This window comes from Biomphalaria glabrata, chromosome 8 (assembly GCF_947242115.1).
Source record: "Biomphalaria glabrata chromosome 8, xgBioGlab47.1, whole genome shotgun sequence".
NCBI lineage: Eukaryota > Metazoa > Mollusca > Gastropoda > Planorbidae > Biomphalaria > Biomphalaria glabrata.
Window position 1 is genome coordinate 11,378,929 of NC_074718.1, and position 19,127 is coordinate 11,398,055.

Genomic DNA, 19,127 nt, shown 5'->3' on the forward strand with positions numbered 1-19,127 from the left:
ATGTAAAGCATTTATCAAACAAAACTTTACTACATTCTATGTAAACAAACTTCGAATACGCCGCTGACTCTTCAATCTATACAATAAAACGTGTGATTATTTTGTTTACCTAAGTATCAGGACACTACAACTTGTAGCGAGTGAACGGTTTTATGAATTATTTGCAGTTACCTAACAAGTGAGTGGAAAAAAAAAATCATAAAGTACAGTGACACTTATAGAGAAAGAAGCAGACGATATATTAATTTTGTACGTGCCTCGCTTTGGACGTTTTTACATAGAGCATTTATATTTTATATATTTAAAAAATAAAATAGACCACGCCCACTTGATAACAGAAAACCATTTTGTAGTTACGAGAGTACACTGATCGATTTCGTCGTGTGCAGCGTGGTCGAAATATGTGTGTGTGTGTGTGTGTGTGTGCGCGCGTGTGTGTGTGTGTGTTATCGCAGTGTAAACAGAGGCGTAACCCAAATTTATTTTGGGAAAAGTATGCAAAAGGGATATTCACATTGAATTCACTTAGAAGAGACAAATGGTTGTCAGACAATTGCAATCGATCAATATTGTACTAAAATTGAGTAAGTAAAAAAAAAAAAAAGTAAAGTACAACGACCAATCGCCATTACTTTGCTCAACTTATGTCAGGTGTCCAATAGAATTGGTGGACTCAGGGGCGTCCTAAAAATCCCGTAATTCTAAGTCTCAGTGATATTCGAACACGATACCCCGGTTCAGAGAACAAGCGCTTAACCACTCGGCCACCACACCCCCACTGCCATACCACAAATAAGAACTATAAGACAATGATTACAAACAAAATATGACTACTTGAAAATAATACCCCAAGGGCCGCGGGTATTATCCGGCTTATGATTCATAAAGTTTAAATTAAGAACTTAGACAAATATTGTAAGGTTTTAGTTTTAATGTTTAATTATTTCGACATAATGCAGTGTTGTTTTGTTTCTACTGACACATCCCAATGTAATAGCCCTCGTTTGGTCCACGTTTTTCTTCTTTTAGCGTTATTGTACCACAGAGAGTTTGAAACATTCACGAGAAGGCAGAAACAATCAAAGGACCAAAAAGCCTGCTTTATATCGGGAGCGAAAACAGAGCAGAAAGGAGTCAAAGAAATCGGTATTTTGTAATGCAGGTGAGATTACAAGAGATAGTTACAGCGTTGGAGGTTTGACAATGACTTTCAAAAGACTAGTGCTAATGGAACTGTGATGTACAGTGGAAATGGCACATTCCATCATTTATCCTTTATTTCCCCTATGGATCAAGAAACAAATTAGGTTACATTTTAGTTTATTGATCATACTTTTTAAAAAACGTGTTTTTCTTAGGCCGACCCGGAATTTTTGTGTGCTGTCTGCTTGTCTTTCTGTCCGTCACGTTTATAGCTCAAAAAGCGCTGTAGCTCTCTATGTTTTATTCAACACATTTGTGTTTTTTTTTTTTGTTTTTGTTTTTTTACGAACAAGAGCTAACTCATACTAGTTTTGACTGGCTTGGTTAAACCGTATCTGGTAGAGAAGATGACAGGGCGGGTATTACAAGTTACCGTAGATGTAAAGCTGAATAAACCCATGCTGTAAAGGTAAACAGATCAACAATCTGACAAGAGTGTTTGGAAGAAAGCAGCTGGTTCTATCCACAGAAAAGGTCAATGTTGAGGTGAATAGCGGAATAAAAAATAAAAACGATTGGGTACCCGCTAGGTATGAAGACCAGGAAAGTACATTCCTGAATGTGACCTGATGAAAGACAAAGAGAAAGCGGAAGTAATGACAAGAAAAGTAGCGTGTATCGATACGACGATTTAAAAAAAAGGTATCGGGTAAAAGAAATAATCGATGCGTAAGTATTGAGACAAGTAGTATGCATCGATGTGACGGCTTGAAAAAAGAAGGTATCGGGAATAGGGTATCGGAAAGAAAAAGACTCAAAAAAAAAACGCGGAACTAATAAGAAAAGTTTTGTGTATCGATGTGATGATTAAAAATGGTATCGGTTAAAATAAGGTATTCGGTAAAATGAGACTAGAAAATAAGTAAGTAAGTATTGTGTATCGATATGATGATTGAAATAAAGTATCAGCTAAAATAATAGAACATTCGGATAAGAAGATTTTTTCTTTAAAAAAAAGTCAATAGAGCATAAGCTACTAGTTATAAATACTTATGGTTGTTTATCTTAACATTACCACGCACATATTGTATATCTGAGAAATGTATTCAATTCGAATTTCATTGACCCCATACAAATAAGCACTCAGAATGGTATTCAATTCGAACAGGCAATTTCATTGACCCCGTACATATAATATGGTTATATTAATTTAAGAACGTAGATTAGCAGGAAGGTGAAAATGTTAATAATGGGGTGCACGCCCCTGGGTGCACAATAAATAGACCTACTTTTCCACATTAATTTTTTTATTCGTTGGCCCTTAAACCTCTCTACCCAAACGGGCCGCCCCTGAGGAATAAGAGAATAAAAAGAATATTGAAGAGAGATAACGCAAGTTTGAATAACACCTTTCATAACTTATATTTCTTGACAGGTATTTCAAGAGGACCCACAACGCGTGGAACTCTTCTACTTTATAGAAACATGTTTAGTGGGCTCGCCTCTTTTTGCGACATTCGTCTCATGCGCAGCACCGACCCATGTCGCAACTAGTCGGTTCACGAATAAGACGTGTTGCAATCAGCAGTGAACCCCCAAAGAAACAGATACGGTCAGCCGTCAACAGAAGAGGAAGAAATAATTAAAAAAAAAAAGACTATTGCGCGAGTCTTAAGTTACCCACCCCACCCGAATTCATGGAATGTGTATCTGTAGTTAAATGTGTGTCAGCGTGTGTGTGTGTCTCCGTGCCGTCTTTTAATATGCCGTGGGGAGAAAATCAATTTTTTTTATTAAGGAGCACTCTACCGAAGTCACACTTTAATACGTCCATAAACACACACACACACTAACATACACACAGAGTAACACACACACACAGACTAACATATAGTGCAGTCTTTAGATTAGAGTACGCCGTGCGATTGATCAGCGGACTGGCACTAAATGGATTCGCTTGGCCAATTGATTGTCTGATGGCTATGAAAAACAAAACACGTGGGGTCCGTTATTGCCTCACGATTGGACGATCAATGTAGCGTCCCATTCTGACTATACTGAAGTAACCCACTAACCCATTCCCTATAAGGATTGTTTCTGTGTTACTTTATCCCTAGCCTCTGTCAGTGACCCTAAATCAGCCGGTCCAAACAACTCGCCAATAAACCAGGCGGGCCAACCAACTCGCCAACTAAATCAGGCGGGCCAACCAACTCGCCAACTAAATCAGGCGGGCCAACCAACTCGCCAACTAAATCAGGCGGACCAACCAACTCGCCCACTAAATCAGGCTGGCCAAACAACTCGCCCACTAAATCAGGCGGGCCAACCAACTCGCCCACTAAATCAGGCGGGCCAAATAGCTCGCCAACTAAATCAGGCGGGCCAAACAACTCGCCAAAGAGAACATTAAATCGGGAGGTTACATCAACTCGCCGAAAGAGATGGGTGGGGCAAGGGGTTATAAAAGAGAGTCACCAAACCCATGCGTAATCCATTTAAAATAATCGCTTATTATAAAAACGAAGCATAGAAAAAAACACAACTTTAATGACAATCATGTGTCAGGAGTTAAAGGGTTAATGGAATTGATTCCCTACCCCCTCCCCTATTTCTTAAATTGTAATCCAGTTTGCAGTTCCGATTTATACGTGTATACGTGTGAAACTGCGTCATAGATCTGTGAACGCATTAGCTACGTCTGAAAAAAAAAAAAGCTCTCTAAAAGTTTGGGCCTAGAGAGTATGAGACAAAATGACGTCATTTAGGTTGCCAACGCCACATTGAAGGTCATGAACAATTTATTTTCTTTCATTTATAAACAATAATTTCACAAAATCTATGACTTTCCATAAATCTATGACATTCTATACAGCTATGCCATTCCATAAAATTATGGCGTTTCGTAAGTCTTCGAGATTCAATACATTTATGACATCTCGTAAATCTTCCAAAAATGTGGGACATTCCATAATTTGCTACAACTTGGTCTCTTTCCTTGTTTGACAATACACATGTAATGCACTTCTGAATGATTTATTTGATGTCAATCTTAAATGGCCTAGCTGGCACGTGGGGCCATCAGACTCTAAACTTTAAAGCAGTGTTACAGGTAAATCTTTGAGATCTTATCGCTTTGCCAGTGATATATCATAACTACATTAGAATCAAATTTCGATATAAAACAGATAATCCCTTTATATATATATATATATAAATAAATATGTATATATATACCGGTATAAAGAACAAAAGGGTGGACCAACTGGTGTCATTGTGGTCAGTCAATGCCTTTGTCCAGTTGCTCAGGGGGGCAACATCTGCCAGATGAAGCACGCTTCTTTCTTTACCAGCACAAGAAGAAATGGACAAAAAAGCACCCAGCGCGCCCCAGATGTGAGCACAGTGACAGAAAGACTTTGTACTCGGCTAGAGGACCTTACGACCGTAGGTCAAAGGCCATCATGGTTCAATCAGACAGCATCTGGTCTTGACCTCTTAACACGAAATTATTTTTTTTACACTGTTTTTTTTTTTTTCTATAACAGCCGAGTTCGAAAGCAAAAAGGTTTTTAAAATTGAGAATCGCTAAATGTGTGAAGCGAGGATACGGAACAAAAATGTATGAGAAGGAAACTGTATAAGGAAAATGAAAATTTTCTTCTACAGTTGTAAACATTTTCCGGGTCTAAAGTTGAACTTGCACAAATTCCCATTACTCAAGCTCACCATCAACTAACATACTAATTTCTTATTTCTCAATTAAGCAGAATATGAATAATCCTTTAAAAAAAAAAAAAAAAGCTTGTCTAAAGGGGAAGAACTCCGCCCTTAAAACTATATCAATAATGTACAAGTTATTTCCCTTATTCGATATCAAAATAATTAATTTTAAATAATTAATTGACTAATTTTATTGAATGATTCATATTTTGTAAATAATTGTTTCAAGTATCAACTTCGTTGGAGAAAGCGTGAGGGTGAAGTAGCAGTAGCAATTATTTAAGGGGATGAAACCCAACAAATCTAGACATATCTGCAAATACTGAAGGATTAGTTACCCTTATTGGTATCAAACAAAATAAATAATTACCAGTAATTAATTGACTGACCGGTTTCTTTTTTTTTAAATTGATTCGAGAATGGGTGTGGGGAAATAACGGTTACACACGTTTTACCAGACAGAGTTGATATATGCTTTGTAAGAATCAAGGAAGAGTCAAAGTCAGACCTTGGAAGGCAGTAATGAGCTGCTTAAAGGTCACAAGATAATAATGTCCCGTCACTCAGTAAGAGATCAGTGGGTCAGTGTTTTTGATCGAGCTGGCTTGGATATGGTCTCGCAGCGACACGCAATGAACTCCGATTGGCAAAGAGACATGAAAGAAATTGGATTTAAAACATATTCAGACAGACCAAAACCACAAAAGAGTTTGAAAGTAATGGTGTGACTTGAAAAGAAATAGTCTTGCCATAGTCTTGACAATGACGAAAAAGAAACGACAATATTTGGTGAGGTGACATACATATAACTCAACAGTGTCCATTAAATATATCACATATTCAAGTATTCACTCACCAAATTCACCCCACATATCAAACACTCCAGTCCCCACAAAATTCACCTCTCAATCACACAAATGAAACGAACATCTCCATATTTCATTTGACATCTTCCCCCAGGCTAAAAACAGTCAGCCGCCCCCACACACACATACACAATGCTATAGCGCTAGCCGTTCTAAAAATAGACAACCACATAAAGTCATTGTGAGTGAATGCCATAGATGTAATGCTACCCCCACCCCCTCCCCAGGGGAGCAGGGGAGGACGGCCAGCTGCTGTCATCATAACGTTCATAACTCACAGTACACACACGCGCCCGCACGCGCACGCACGCGTGGCGAGTGAGTCAAATAGACGAAATTAAAACAGATGACACACCAGACATACGCGACAGCGCTTTTTGTTTCTTTCGCCATTTTGGTCCGTCACAAAGTAATTTTTTTTCTGGTATTGAAATACTTGAAAGCCAAACAAACAAGTACTAAAACACGGCACCCACACAGCAGGGTCTGAACGTGATCCTAGTCATTGTCAAGCAAGAGATGGGCTACTTCACTCGACAGGAACACAAAGCACCTTGGACACGTATAATTACATTGTCATCCATTACTCAGGGGCGCAACCGATAAGGGGAGGGGTGCAAGAAAGCATTAGCACCCAACTTACATAACTTTATACAAAGAGATCGCTTTTTTTTTAGCAGACTGTTAAACTAAAACCCCTCCCCCTTTTTTTTTTCCAAAATCTACCCGGGCGCTTTTCTTCTAATCTTGGTCATGTGACTGACTACACATAATGAAGGAAGGTCCTTAGTCTTTTGATAGGTATGCTTGACCTAATCACCACCCTCCACTCTCTAAGAGCATCCCAGAGCGATGGCCGTATTACTTGATCTGTTACTCGATGGGGTTTATACAGAAGAATCCCCAAGTCCTATGATATTAAAACACCGGAGTATAGAGAAAGAGAGCGATGGAGAGAGCAAACGAGAGAAAGAGAGAAAGCGCTAGTGAGAAAGAAAGATAAAGAGAATGAAAAAAAAAATAAAGAGAAAGATATAGATATAGAGGATGAGAAAGAAATAGAATTGAGACAAAGAGAAAAAAAAATAGAGAATGAAAATGAAAGAGACAATTATGGAGAAGGGCCGGGGAGGACATGGAGTGTGAAAAGAGAGGGATGACAAGGTCGAGAGAGGGTACCATAAAAAAGGGGGAGGGAGGGAGGGAGGGTCTATTTTTGTCTCTGTATTTTCCTTCAACCCAGCCTTCCTAACTATTAAGGTTTAATGACACGTGAACAGGAGAGGCGCCCTCATGATGTGCTAATGAACCCTATTAGTTCTAAAGATATGGTACCGACGTCGCGCACTTTTTTGTGTCCAGAGAGCGAATCGTCAGCAAACAGCGGGGGGCAGGGTGAGACGAGGGTGTAAGTGTAAGGGTCGAATTGGTGGAGAGGGAGGGGGGGCAGCGAGATGTAAAACATTTTCAAAGAACGAAAGAGAAAGAGGATGGTGAGAGAAAGAGAAGAGAGAGTGAGAGAGATTGAGAGAAAGGAGAGTGGGATTGAGAGAGACAAGAGTGTAGAGACAGGAGGATGTGCCAGCGAATCGCTTATGAAAAAAGAATGTTTTTTTTTTAGTTATCTACTGTCAGCTTCATACTTTAAAGCGGCGACCTACAAAGTATTAAAGGGGCTTATTCAACTTATACGACCATATCAGTCAAGTACTATATATTTCCCTTGTTTGAGATACCAAACAAAATAATTAATCACCAATCGTTAATTAACTAATAGGGTTGTTGTTTTTTTTTTTTTTTTTTTTTTACTGTTTGTCAGCTAAAAGAAATATTTGTGCAAAATTTCAGCTTGATCCGAGATTGGGTGAGGGAGAAATAACGTGTACACACTTTTTACCAGACAGACAGGCAGACAGACAGAGTGAGTTGATATAAGCCTTATAATTTAAAAAAAAAGTTATCAGATTTTAAGTCATTATACAAAAATGGTCAAGACAACTCTAATTCGCAGAGGGTACACTTTGCTACTTGTCCCCAATCTAGATACGCCAGCACATTTCCTGCGAGTGTCATACGAGTGTCCAGTGTGTGTAGGTGTGGGTGTACAAGCATGCATGCATGTCTGTGTCACAAGACTGCCGTATCACCCCAGGAAACAGGTGGACACACGCACACGCTGACAGACACACAGCACACGAAGGGTTCAGATGGCAAATGAATACATTTGCATACTAATGAGGACATGTTTGGATGCTTGTAATATACATTCGCCTTTAAAATAAAGCCACATCTGTATAATTTTTTGTTATTTTTTTGTTTTCATTTCGGTGATAAAATTAATAACCGAAGATTTTGGAAAAAGAGAGACAAGCGAGAGTATTTATTTATAATGTCACTTTCAAAGATTACATTTTGACCCCACCCGAAAGCTTTTTAACTCTAAGTGTAGTAAGTTAAAAGTAAAGTTTCCCTTTCAGACCTTGCGATCTATAGAGCAGATGGTGTAAAAGTTATCTGTTTCTGTGGCCCACGCTTAAAGAGGGTGTCATGTGGCCAGCACAACGACCAAAACCCTTTACTTTTCCCGCAACTCATGTTAGGTACCCATTAGAGCTGGGTGGGCTCAGAGATGTAGTGTAGCGACACAATGATTGGCTGATTGGGTAAGTCCAATCAACTAATACAGACGTTCGACTTTTAAAAAAAAAGTAAATGTGAAGGCTACACCACTGCCTCGTTATTATAATACTAGACCCCACTAACTACACCTGCACAAATGATCTGACTGTTGGGATGAACATGATTGTTATTCTTAATTGGTTACCGCCATCTCTCACGTCAAACCGGAAGTGCGTACGTTTTCGAGATGTATCAATGAGATTTCTACTTGGTCGACCCGAGACCATTCCTTATAGAAAGCCTCAACACTGACATGAAACGTCGCAACCTGTGGGCAATGGAGACCAATAGCTTGTTGCCGCTTTGCACAAGTCTGTGACGTGGTAACCATCTATTGGTTGAAGCTGCCCACATGTTGTGACGTTGCAGTTCTTACCTATTTTCACGATTGGTCTCAGTCTACTTCGCCATTGTTCCCCCAGACTTAACATACAATAGATACAGTACTGTGTCTCTCTGTACCCTACACTCTCTCCCACTCTCTCCCATTCTCTCCATCCCTGCCTCCCCCTCTCCCTCTCTCTACCTTTTCTCTCTCTCTCTCTCTCCCTCTACCTAGAGAATTATGTTCCTTGGTATTCTTTAGAAATATGAGTAGGTTTTGTGCCTTCAGCGAAATAAGACCAAAACATCAATGGCGCTATTTATAAACAAACTCTCTGAGGGCGAGCTTTAAATAGACTTCAAATCTTCAACTCAAAGAAGCCACAAATCATAAAAAAAAAAATACACACACACACGCCTACACACATTCTGTGTGTCAAGACTGTGACTGATGAAATAAATTTAGACTATTAAAAACCTCATTAGATCACTTGCACACATATACTCTTTGCTCTTTTGGGGGAGGGTATGGCGCCACCGTGGTGCGCGAGCCGAGGCCTATCTCATTACGTTTTACCCTTTCGCGTGACACAATCACGTGATTGCAGCGAAAGACTCTCCAGGTAATCTTGGAACGTCCCCTATTTGACTAATAAAACTTACGTATCTAAATAATCCCACCTTTTTTTAATGAAACGTAAAAAATCTATCTCAATTATTTGTAAAACAAAAAGACCTACAATTTTTAAACTTGCTTCAGACAGAGTTAAAATAAATATATCAAATAATCTACTACTTTAGATTGTATCTCGTTATTGCTTGGCGGTAGACTCATTTGAATGTTTATCAAGATGAAAGATGCTTTTTATCGACACATATATCTGTTACAGTAATACCCAAAAACACGATATTAATCAGCAATCAAAGAAACGTCTTTATGAGGAGATGTGAAAATGTTCGTCCAAGATGATCTCAGGGCCTTTTCGGCCCACGACAGTGCAGAATCTAACCTATAGGTCCTAATGTGAATTGCCATTAAAGAAAAATTGAATGTTCTCAATTTAACTATGTTAGTGATTATCAGAGAATTAGTACAACATGTAGTGAATAAATACAAATAAATGGAAATAAGAAGCTTAAAGCCTAGTCACAAATTGATGGGTGTGATATTATATTCAAGTGTTGACATTATTTATAAAATAGGCTCATCCCAGATCTGACGTAAAGTAATCATAATTACCAAAGAATTTAGACTTCAATGTGATTTTTTGTCAGCAAGTAAAGACATATTAACTTATTTATAACTTCTCTAGCTAGAAGCTTGGCTTTCGAACCTGGGGTCCTGGGTTCGAATCTCGGCGAAGACTGGGATTTTGAATTTCGAGATTTTTAGGGCGTCCCTGAGTCCACCTAACTCGAATGGTCACCTGACTTTAGTTAAAGTAAATGCGGATGGACGTTGTGCTGACCACATAAAACCCTTCTAGTTAACCGTTGGCCAAAGAAACAGAAAGAGATCGCAAGGTCTGAAAGGGGAACTTTATTTTTATTTTACTTGAGCTCGAATTCAGGTCTTTGAGGTAAAGATATGACTCGCTATTAAAAGTCATACTTCAATGTACAGATATCTTGCTAACGACGGCTGCTGAGCGGGAAAAATTGAGGGATTTGTTTACGCATACCCTGATCCCACTACGACAAAAGTCAAAGGACAGATAATAATGTCTACGTAATTAAGACCAAAGTTAGACTTTTTCAGTTAGACATTAATTTCACCAGTTAACTAGTTAATGATAGTTTCGTTTCCTCCATGGGGTTAAACTGATTACAGTGGTCAGCCCAACATTTATATTTATTTATAAGCATATTAGTTGACTCGAGATTTGACCAGTTAGTTAGCTAGTGGTCAGCTAAACATCTATATCGTTAAAAGCATAGATCTTGCAATCTATTTGGCAGATGATGTTTCAGTGGCCCGCGATTAACGAGGGTTTCATGTGGCCAACACAACGACCAACCACCTTTACCTTTACTAATTAACGCCAGGTGCCCACTAGAGTTGATTTAAATTCAAAAACCCAAAATTCAAAATTCCTGTCAGATTTGAACCCGACATCCCTAGGATTGGAAGTCAAGCACTTTACCACTCGACCATCAAGGCACCCTTCTATATCATTACTGACCTTACCCCGCGATTAAATCTAAGTTAGCCAATAGTCAGCCAAACATCTATATCGAGCTGAAAAGGATGAACGAATGCGGCCCTCGAACCAAATACCTAGTCCTGCCCTTCAGATTCGAGTTCAGTATGAACGTAATGGACATCTCTGTTACGCCACTGGGGTATGTACGGCCCGTGTCGCGTGTCAGTGAGCTAACCCCAGGACTGAGGTAAAGTTTACCCAACTTGACTTTGCATTTTTTTTTATTATCTGCTTCTCCCTCTCTCCCTCTTTTCTCGTATTTGATCAAGGTGCTATGTCTGGTCATGACGTCACACAGACGTCAAAACAGGGCAGAGTTAGTGAAAGTAATCCGGGGAAGGGGGGGGGGGGGGTGAGGGTCAGAGGGTTATGTTCTTTGGTATTCTTTAGTACTAAGAGTAGGTTTATGCATTCAATAGTGGATAGCTTTTTGTGAGTGTGTAAAGTGTTATCTCCCCTCTCTACAACAAATAATAAAAAAAAAATTTTGAGAGCATTTGCTTTGCATCCAGGAAAATATTCAATGTAAAAGAAAAACTCAGTGATTCTCAAACTCCGTAAGCAGTAATCTAAGAATCATCAAGTACATTTATTTGAACCTGCTTTTTTTTTATGCTTATATCAACTTTTAGGGTTTAGAGACTTTTGTAAATTGAAAGAAAGCTAGAGTAAACTAACATAATTAAATGTTAGTATTCAAATTATTTCTAAGACTGTATGATGATGTTAAGTTTATATAAAAAAATGTGTGTATGTTAATCAATTATAAAGAAAACTTTGTAAAGGATTTGTTAATTAAAGTTGTCTTAATTACTTTTTTCACAAATAATTTCCTTTCTACTAAAGCTACATTAACTAACCCAACACAACAGCATAATTATATTATAGCAAAGACCTATTACTCCTTGTTCCACTAATTTGAATTATTTGACAATTGCCAACAATAGACACAACTTTAGGAAACCCTGCTAGAAAACAAGAGTGCCATATATTTATGTTCATTGACATTCCGCAAATGAAAGGAGTCTCGAGGAGTCTTTTTTTGTTTTTTTGTTTTACCAATTTGTCCCAAATTATTTTTTTTTTTAAATGATGTCGCGACCAGTGTTCAGAGAGCCTTGCTCCAATACGTCTTGACCTCCTTAGTGAACGCCCCTGGTTGGTTAAGGTACACAAACTGAGAAAAAAAAACAACATCGTGATGCACCTATGTAATCTGAGACAGTGGTCGAGGAGTTAAGAGACTTCCCCTCTCCTCAAAAGAAATGTGCTCAGATTTCAACTCAAGTATACCGAGAGCCCGTCACGGTGCCCTGGCTCTGTATCGCAGTTGACTTGGGACGAAATACGATCACATGACCTGCTCGTCCTATAGCGGTGGAAACGGGTGTAGGAGTGTGGTTGGGGGGGGGGGGTTAAACATACATCCTCCCTAAGCTGGAAATTAATGTGCCGCCAAGCGATGCCACTATTTTCATTCCGACGCTGATTGAACACGAAGATAGAAGAAGGCACAGGAATCCCTCACACGTGACTGTGACTCGGGGGATGCTTCATGGGGGGATACTGTCGAGGTAAATATCGAGGCCAGAAAGCGTTTCTTTATTTCTAACAGCGGCGTAAACCTTTTTGCCTTACGTTTTAGTCAGAGGAAAGATTTGCATTAGAGAGGAGAGAGGGGGGGGGGGGAGAGAGAGTATAGGAGAAATAGACAGAAAAGGGGAAAAGATATGAAATAAAAAGAAAGAAGAGATAAAAAAGACAAAACAGGTAGTGAGAGAAAGAAAGAAAGAAATGGAGAAAATAAAAAGAGCGATCAAAATGAGAAAGCATAAATAGTGAGAAAAAGAGAGGGGAAGAGATGTAGAAACCAAAAAGAAAAAGATATTTATAGAGAGCAGGATATGCTGTAGAGCACTAGCACGATGGTAACACGGTTATTATAGTCCAACAATAATACTTCAGAAGAAACAAAAAAAAAAAAAAAAAAAAAAACTCTACCCATCAGATGATGGAGGATTTAAATATTAAATGTGTGGTACATTTAAATAACAAGCTGATGTGTTTCAGGAAGGCTCAAGAGGTCTGTACTTAATCTACTTATAATTTCTTTTAAAACAATTGAAACACACTGTCTTACACATATCCTTTATTTCAGCAGTTGGTGAATAGCTTATATTCTAAAATAATAATAATAACTAAAAATGAACAAGACTTCGAAGGAAATAAGTCTAGCCTGCCCGTTTCAAAAACATGGATAGAAAAAAAAAAAGATGTTCACTCAACCATTTCTGGAAGTAACTTTTTCTTGTCCTGTGGCTATACGAATGTCATGCAAGCGTGAAGAGTAGCCAGTACCATGTCCGACCAATACCGACTCGATCTCACGGACGTCACGGTCCGACCTTCCGAGACCAATCGTCATAGAATGCCTGAACAAAGACCTGCAAACGACGCAACCTGTGGGCAGTGCATAGCTCGTTGCCATGTCACAGGTCTGTACGGCGTGGTAACACGATACTGGTCTTTACTGCACATTGGTCAGTAGTGAGGCCTTCTATACAAAACGGTCTCGGACCGAATTGCCCTCCTTACTGATGGCTGCCAACTCGAATACAATAGACATCCGAATGCAATGAACGCCATCTCGAGTACACGAGCTGAATTTCAACCCTGGACATTCATTTGGACTCTAACCGCAGCCTCGATCTAACAGCCGGAAAAAACAAATACTATGAAATGAGACACTGCGAGTTGAAATTCTTTAACTCTGAACATTGTGACATGGAAAGAGAATAGGAAAATCGTGAGCTTACAGGAGAAGACATATATTGTATTAATCGTGACCTTACAGGAGAAGACATATATTGTATTAATCGTGACCTTACAGGAGAAGACATATATTGTATTAGTGGAACGGAAATTGTAGGTGTTCACAATAGAAAGTTATCTTTTTTTATGAGAAAACTTCTATTACAAAGACAGACAAAAGACAGACAAACAATTTAGTTTCGAAACTGAAAGTTGAAGTTGAGACTAACTACCGAAACATTCGATTGAATTAAGTTTCTATTAAGTGCAAACAAACGCAAAAGAAAGAAACACAAAACTTGCATTTTGTTTGTAGTGTAACGGGGGGGGGGGGGGGGGTAATGTGTTGATCTAGATCCTTTGTCTATTGCACCCATTCAAGGCTTTAAAAACATGAAAAACCAAAGCTTTGATATCAGTTTCTCGCTAAATTTTTCCTAGATAGTTAAAGTAAAAGTTACACAAATTTTTTTGAAAAGCTACTATCTCTGTAGACACGAAGCGCTATTTCATTGTGTCTATACCAGTGATTCCCCAAGATATACTCAATGACTCCATCAAGGCGCGAAGTAAACACTTATTTTTTTTAATTCATTTATTTTGTATGAATCTTATATTAGCTCGCATTCGCTTGAATTCGACATGGGGCACGGCTAATAGACAATGATTTGAGAACCACTGGTGTAACCGATAACTCAACGTTGGCACACTGGGGATTAACTATTTTCGTTTCACGCAGAGGTTAACACAATTTTTTTAGATCCACTTCTCATCGAACACAACTAATAATTAAACATGAAACATCTGGCTACATAAACGAAATTAACTAGTCCAGTTCGAATCCACAACCTCTGAAACTGTATTATCCATATCCATCTGGCTAACAGGCATGAATGCTATCACTGCATAGGTTTAAATTCAACTTCAGAATGAAAAAAAAAATCCTATTCGGTGTCCCCCGCACGACATAGAAGTACACACAGAAATATGTAGTTAAAAAATATTTAGAAAAAAAAAACCCCAGAGAGTTTGGGGGTGTGGTCACGACGTAATCACCCTTCCACACTAGTATCTCCACAGAGAAAGCCACACACACACAGGAGTATAGAATGAATGTAAGCCATCCTGTAAGATATCAAGACTTACTTCAGTAGCCCATTGTGAAGATAGAGGGGGCTAGAGGGAAAACATATTTACCACGTGTTAAGAACGACTTGAAAAAAAAATTGTGTGCGCTAATAGAGAAACGGACATGAGAGAAGAAGAAATGGAGGGGCGGGCTTGAATCCGGCAAAACGAAAAAAAAAAAAAAAGAAATGGGGGCAGAGAGGGGAGGGGAAACATTTCGGGATTTATAAAAAGACTACCATTGCAATGCATGAATGACGACAGAATTCAGAGGCGTGGACACAATTGCTAGTGTGGGGGTTGGGGGGGGGGTCTAGAGTTAGCGGCGGTGTTTGGACAGTGAAGTTCTATTTCATCGAAGTATGTAGTTTTTTTTAGTTGTTTTTTTTTAATTTGTAAAGGTCGCTTCGTCGTTACCGTACTTATGGTCAATTTTGGACCAGGCTATAGTTTTGTTGTTACTCTTAAGGTGGCCACTTCGTAATCATACGCTTGTCACTGCTTTGTCAAAATTTACCATTTGGATTCAAATTGAATATAATTACGATAACTTTTGTTCATTTTAAAAATAAGATAATTGTATTGGCCCAAACAAAAAGGAAAGTCAATTTGACTACAATGGTCCACCTCAGCATTGCTACCATAACAGTCACACTATGGGTGGGAACACGAAACGCACGTACACATCACGCAGAGACCATAAGGACTTGATGAATTAGGCCAGATGTACTTCTCGGTGACGACAAATGACATTGAAACACCCTGACTGAACGTGGAATAAAGGAGTTTTTTTTAAACTTTCTGTTCTAGCCTTAATGGAGAGGAACCGACCACTTCGTCCAGATCTGATAGAACTGTGGTTTAACGGGGCACATTGCTTTTGGAAAGGCGTCTTTCATGAAAAAGTTCTTCGTGCAATGGTAGCACTGTTCGGGTGATATTGGAGACTTTAATAGATCTAATTTTTTAAAATTACATTACCAAAAATAGAATTTAAATTAAAAAGGAACAAAATGAAAATAATCAAAACAAGATCTTTCAGAGATTAAGAGATTAACCCTCACTAATAATTGCTCCCGTCAATGATAATGTTTACTCGGCTTTAGAAATATAAAACTTTACAATATCCATGTTTTTAGGTGAGAATTGTGCGTCAAAATTGTGGTTTATTGGTTTGCTAATTAAGCTCTTTTCCTTATGTATTTTTTTTTTGGAATGTCGCACCTTATTCAACCCATTTTAGGACTAAACAGTTCTATCAATATATGCAAATGTATGCATGACATGCTGACAACTCTGAGTGTAAAGTTGACATAGAGTAAGACACTCTATCCTCCTGCAACTCGTCTCCCTTTAAGCGCGGATGTCAATCTAATCATTGAGATGAGGTCGGCGCGGACGGAGAACAAGCAGGAGGGACGAAACGTTTTGTTTTGTGTTTTTTAAAGGCTTACAGTAACTTTGGAATTTTTCCCCCCCTCGCTTCTACAGTAAAACTTAAAGGCATACATATATAAGCAAGAAGATTGAGAGAGGAGGGGGTTTTTTTATGGGGGGGGGGCGGGGGGTTTGGCGTGGAAAGGGGGGGGGGTGTACAGTATCTTGTCATACTAAAATGGTCTCCCCTTTCAATTCAGTCAAGCTCAAAAGTTAAATGGAGCCGGCGGGCGGTACACGACAGTCTATAACACCCTGACGGTGCAATAGAAGAAGTTGCTTGGCGCTGTTTCGGTAAACAGGGAGGCCTCATCCTATCCGCTTACGACATTGAAGAAATAGTATAGCCAAATGCCACGCAGGGACATAACATTACTGATAGTTGACAGATGTGTGTGTGTGTGTGTTTATGTCAGTCACAGCACACCTGTATAGCTGACACTAGTGTGTATTCATTCATGTGACAGTCACGACACACCTTTAGTGACCGACTTTTGAGTGAAGCGGTGACAGACGGAGGAACAGACGAAAAGGCAGAGAAATAACAGGTCGCAATCTAATGTGCAGAGCCAACGGACGATAGATAGGACCGGATGTTCTTAGGGGAACACGAGAGAGACAGACAGAGAGAGAGACAGAGAAAGAGACGTAGATAGAGAGAGAGAGAGAGAGAGAGAGACTTAGATAGAGACAGAGAGAGAGAGAGAGAGAGAGAGAAAGACAGAGAGATAGAAAGACAGAGAGATAGAAAGACAGAGAGAGAGAGAAATCAGAGAGCAACAGAGAGAGATATATAGAGAGAGTAAGAGAGAGAGATCGAGCGGGAGAGAGAGAGAGAGAGAGAATGAAAGACACCATAAGATTGAATCAGTGTAAAGTAAACCAACAAATGCTCAAAACCACAGACAGGTATGTAGCATGCAGGTGGGCAGACAGGGAGGGAGATACATTGACTGATGGATGGAGGTCACACAGAAGGAAGGGGGGGGGGGGGCTAATGAAAGGTGTACAGAATACATACTATACAGTACTCTATAGTCAAGCAAGTCTATGTCTACAAAATACAATACTATATAGTCAAGCAAGACTACCTGTAAAAAATACAATACTAATTAGTCAAGCAAGTCTATGTGCCGCTCTGTTTATGTAGAAAGATTTGTTGCTTAGATGACCAACCAGGTGAAGGGTCTCAACACAGACAGAATCTCCTGTGTGCAGCCCAGATGTTTACAGAAACCAGATATTCAAGTCAAAGAGACAAGTGAATGGGGGGGGGGGGGGGAGGGAGTACGCAGCAATAACAAATACAATCTCTATGCATAGGCGTGAATTAAATTAGATTATCAGAAGCCTGCTGACAGAAAGCTTCAGCCGACATTATCAACTCAAAAGAAACGAGAGAGAGGGAAAGACATTGGGTATTCCCCCCCCCCCCCTTTTTCATATTTTTTAAACAGGCTGGCTACGCATGACTTAATTCTTTTCTCAGTAACCAGCAGAGAGATCTATGATGGTCTTACCTGATCTGTCACTCAAAACAGATAGATCTAGTGGGTAATAAGTAGGTACAGGTATAATTGATTTAACATCGATTTCCTTTTTTTTTTCACGGTCAATAATTAGAATAAGTAATTAAAAATTCGTGCATTTACAAATCAAGGGCATCCAATCAAGCATCCAATTAGACAGAGAAAGAGACAGAGAGAGCGAGAGACAGAGAGAGAAAAAAAACGTAACATTTTTATAAGGGGCGGGAGGGTGTATTTCACCAGGCCTCTCCCCCCCCCCCCCCCCAGTGTCCAGTATTTTATACAAATAATACACATTTAGTGGCATATAAAAAGTTACCAAATATTTTAATATAAGCATTATAAGCATATCACGAGTATGAAGTATAATATATAAGAACTATAGGAAGTGTTTCAGATGTTTGAAGGAACTTACTATAGACGGTGAAGATCTACGACGTAGCAGATCTATATATAGCAAGCCTTTTTGGTGCTTCCGGTGTACATAAACCGAATGTATTAATAAAGCGAAGTATTTTAACCAATCAAAAGCTACAGTCTGCGGGCTTTTTCAGTGCACGGCACGGACCAAAGGTTTGGAACTTCCCATTGATCTCAGACAGACAACACTACTTTCAAGAAGAACATTAAGACTTACCTGTTTAAAACTTTTTTTTTAGATTAGTTTGTCATTTTAGCTCTCGTGTTTGTGTTTGTAATAAAATTACAGCGCCAATTGAACCTACAATTTGTTTGTTAATAGCGCTTTATAAATAAAAATTATTGTTAAATCAATTAATAGCTTTATTGTACTTTCCAGTATTGTTAAATCAAATAATAGCTTTATTGTACTTTCCAGCATTGTTAAATCAAATAATAGCTTTATTGTACTTTCCAGCATTGTTAAATCAAATAATAGCTTTATTGTACTCTCCAGCATTGTTAAATCAAATAATAGCTTTATTGTACTTTCCAGCATTGTTAAATCAAATAATAGCTTTATTGTACTTTCCAGCGGGTACTTTAAGACCTTGCAGATCATCGGTTTAAATACGTAAAGAGAAAAATAATGTATCAATCTGATACAGAGGCGTTGTGGGGGGGGGGGGCAAGGGTGCCCGAATACCAGGGCGAAACCCTCAGGGGGGAGGGGCGCCACACGCAGCCTTTATTTCTATGTGATGTTCATGGAAAATGGGGAGGGGGGGGGGGACGCCAATACTGTTCTTGCCAGAGCACACGTTTTGCTCACTACGCCTCTGATCTGATTGGGTCTTCTGTTTTAGTGTACGTCGATCGCAGTG

At 39.1% G+C, this 19,127-nt stretch overlaps 1 protein-coding gene across 5 annotated transcripts in view; it reads right to left on the reverse strand.

The window, feature by feature from the left end:
- Positions 1 to 19,127, reverse strand: part of LOC106078540 (uncharacterized) — a 187,743-nt gene that overhangs the window by 65,523 nt on the left and 103,093 nt on the right. Inside the window, exon 1 of one of the 5 annotated variants that reach the window (XM_056037945.1) lies at positions 14,897 to 15,027. The exons of 3 other annotated variants lie outside the window; for them this stretch is intronic. The gene's annotated coding sequence lies outside the window, so the exon portion shown is untranslated. Of the gene's footprint in view, positions 1 to 14,599; positions 14,866 to 14,896; positions 15,028 to 19,127 lie in introns of those variants that run through there. One more of the 5 variants, XM_056037944.1, reaches the window with a different exon arrangement.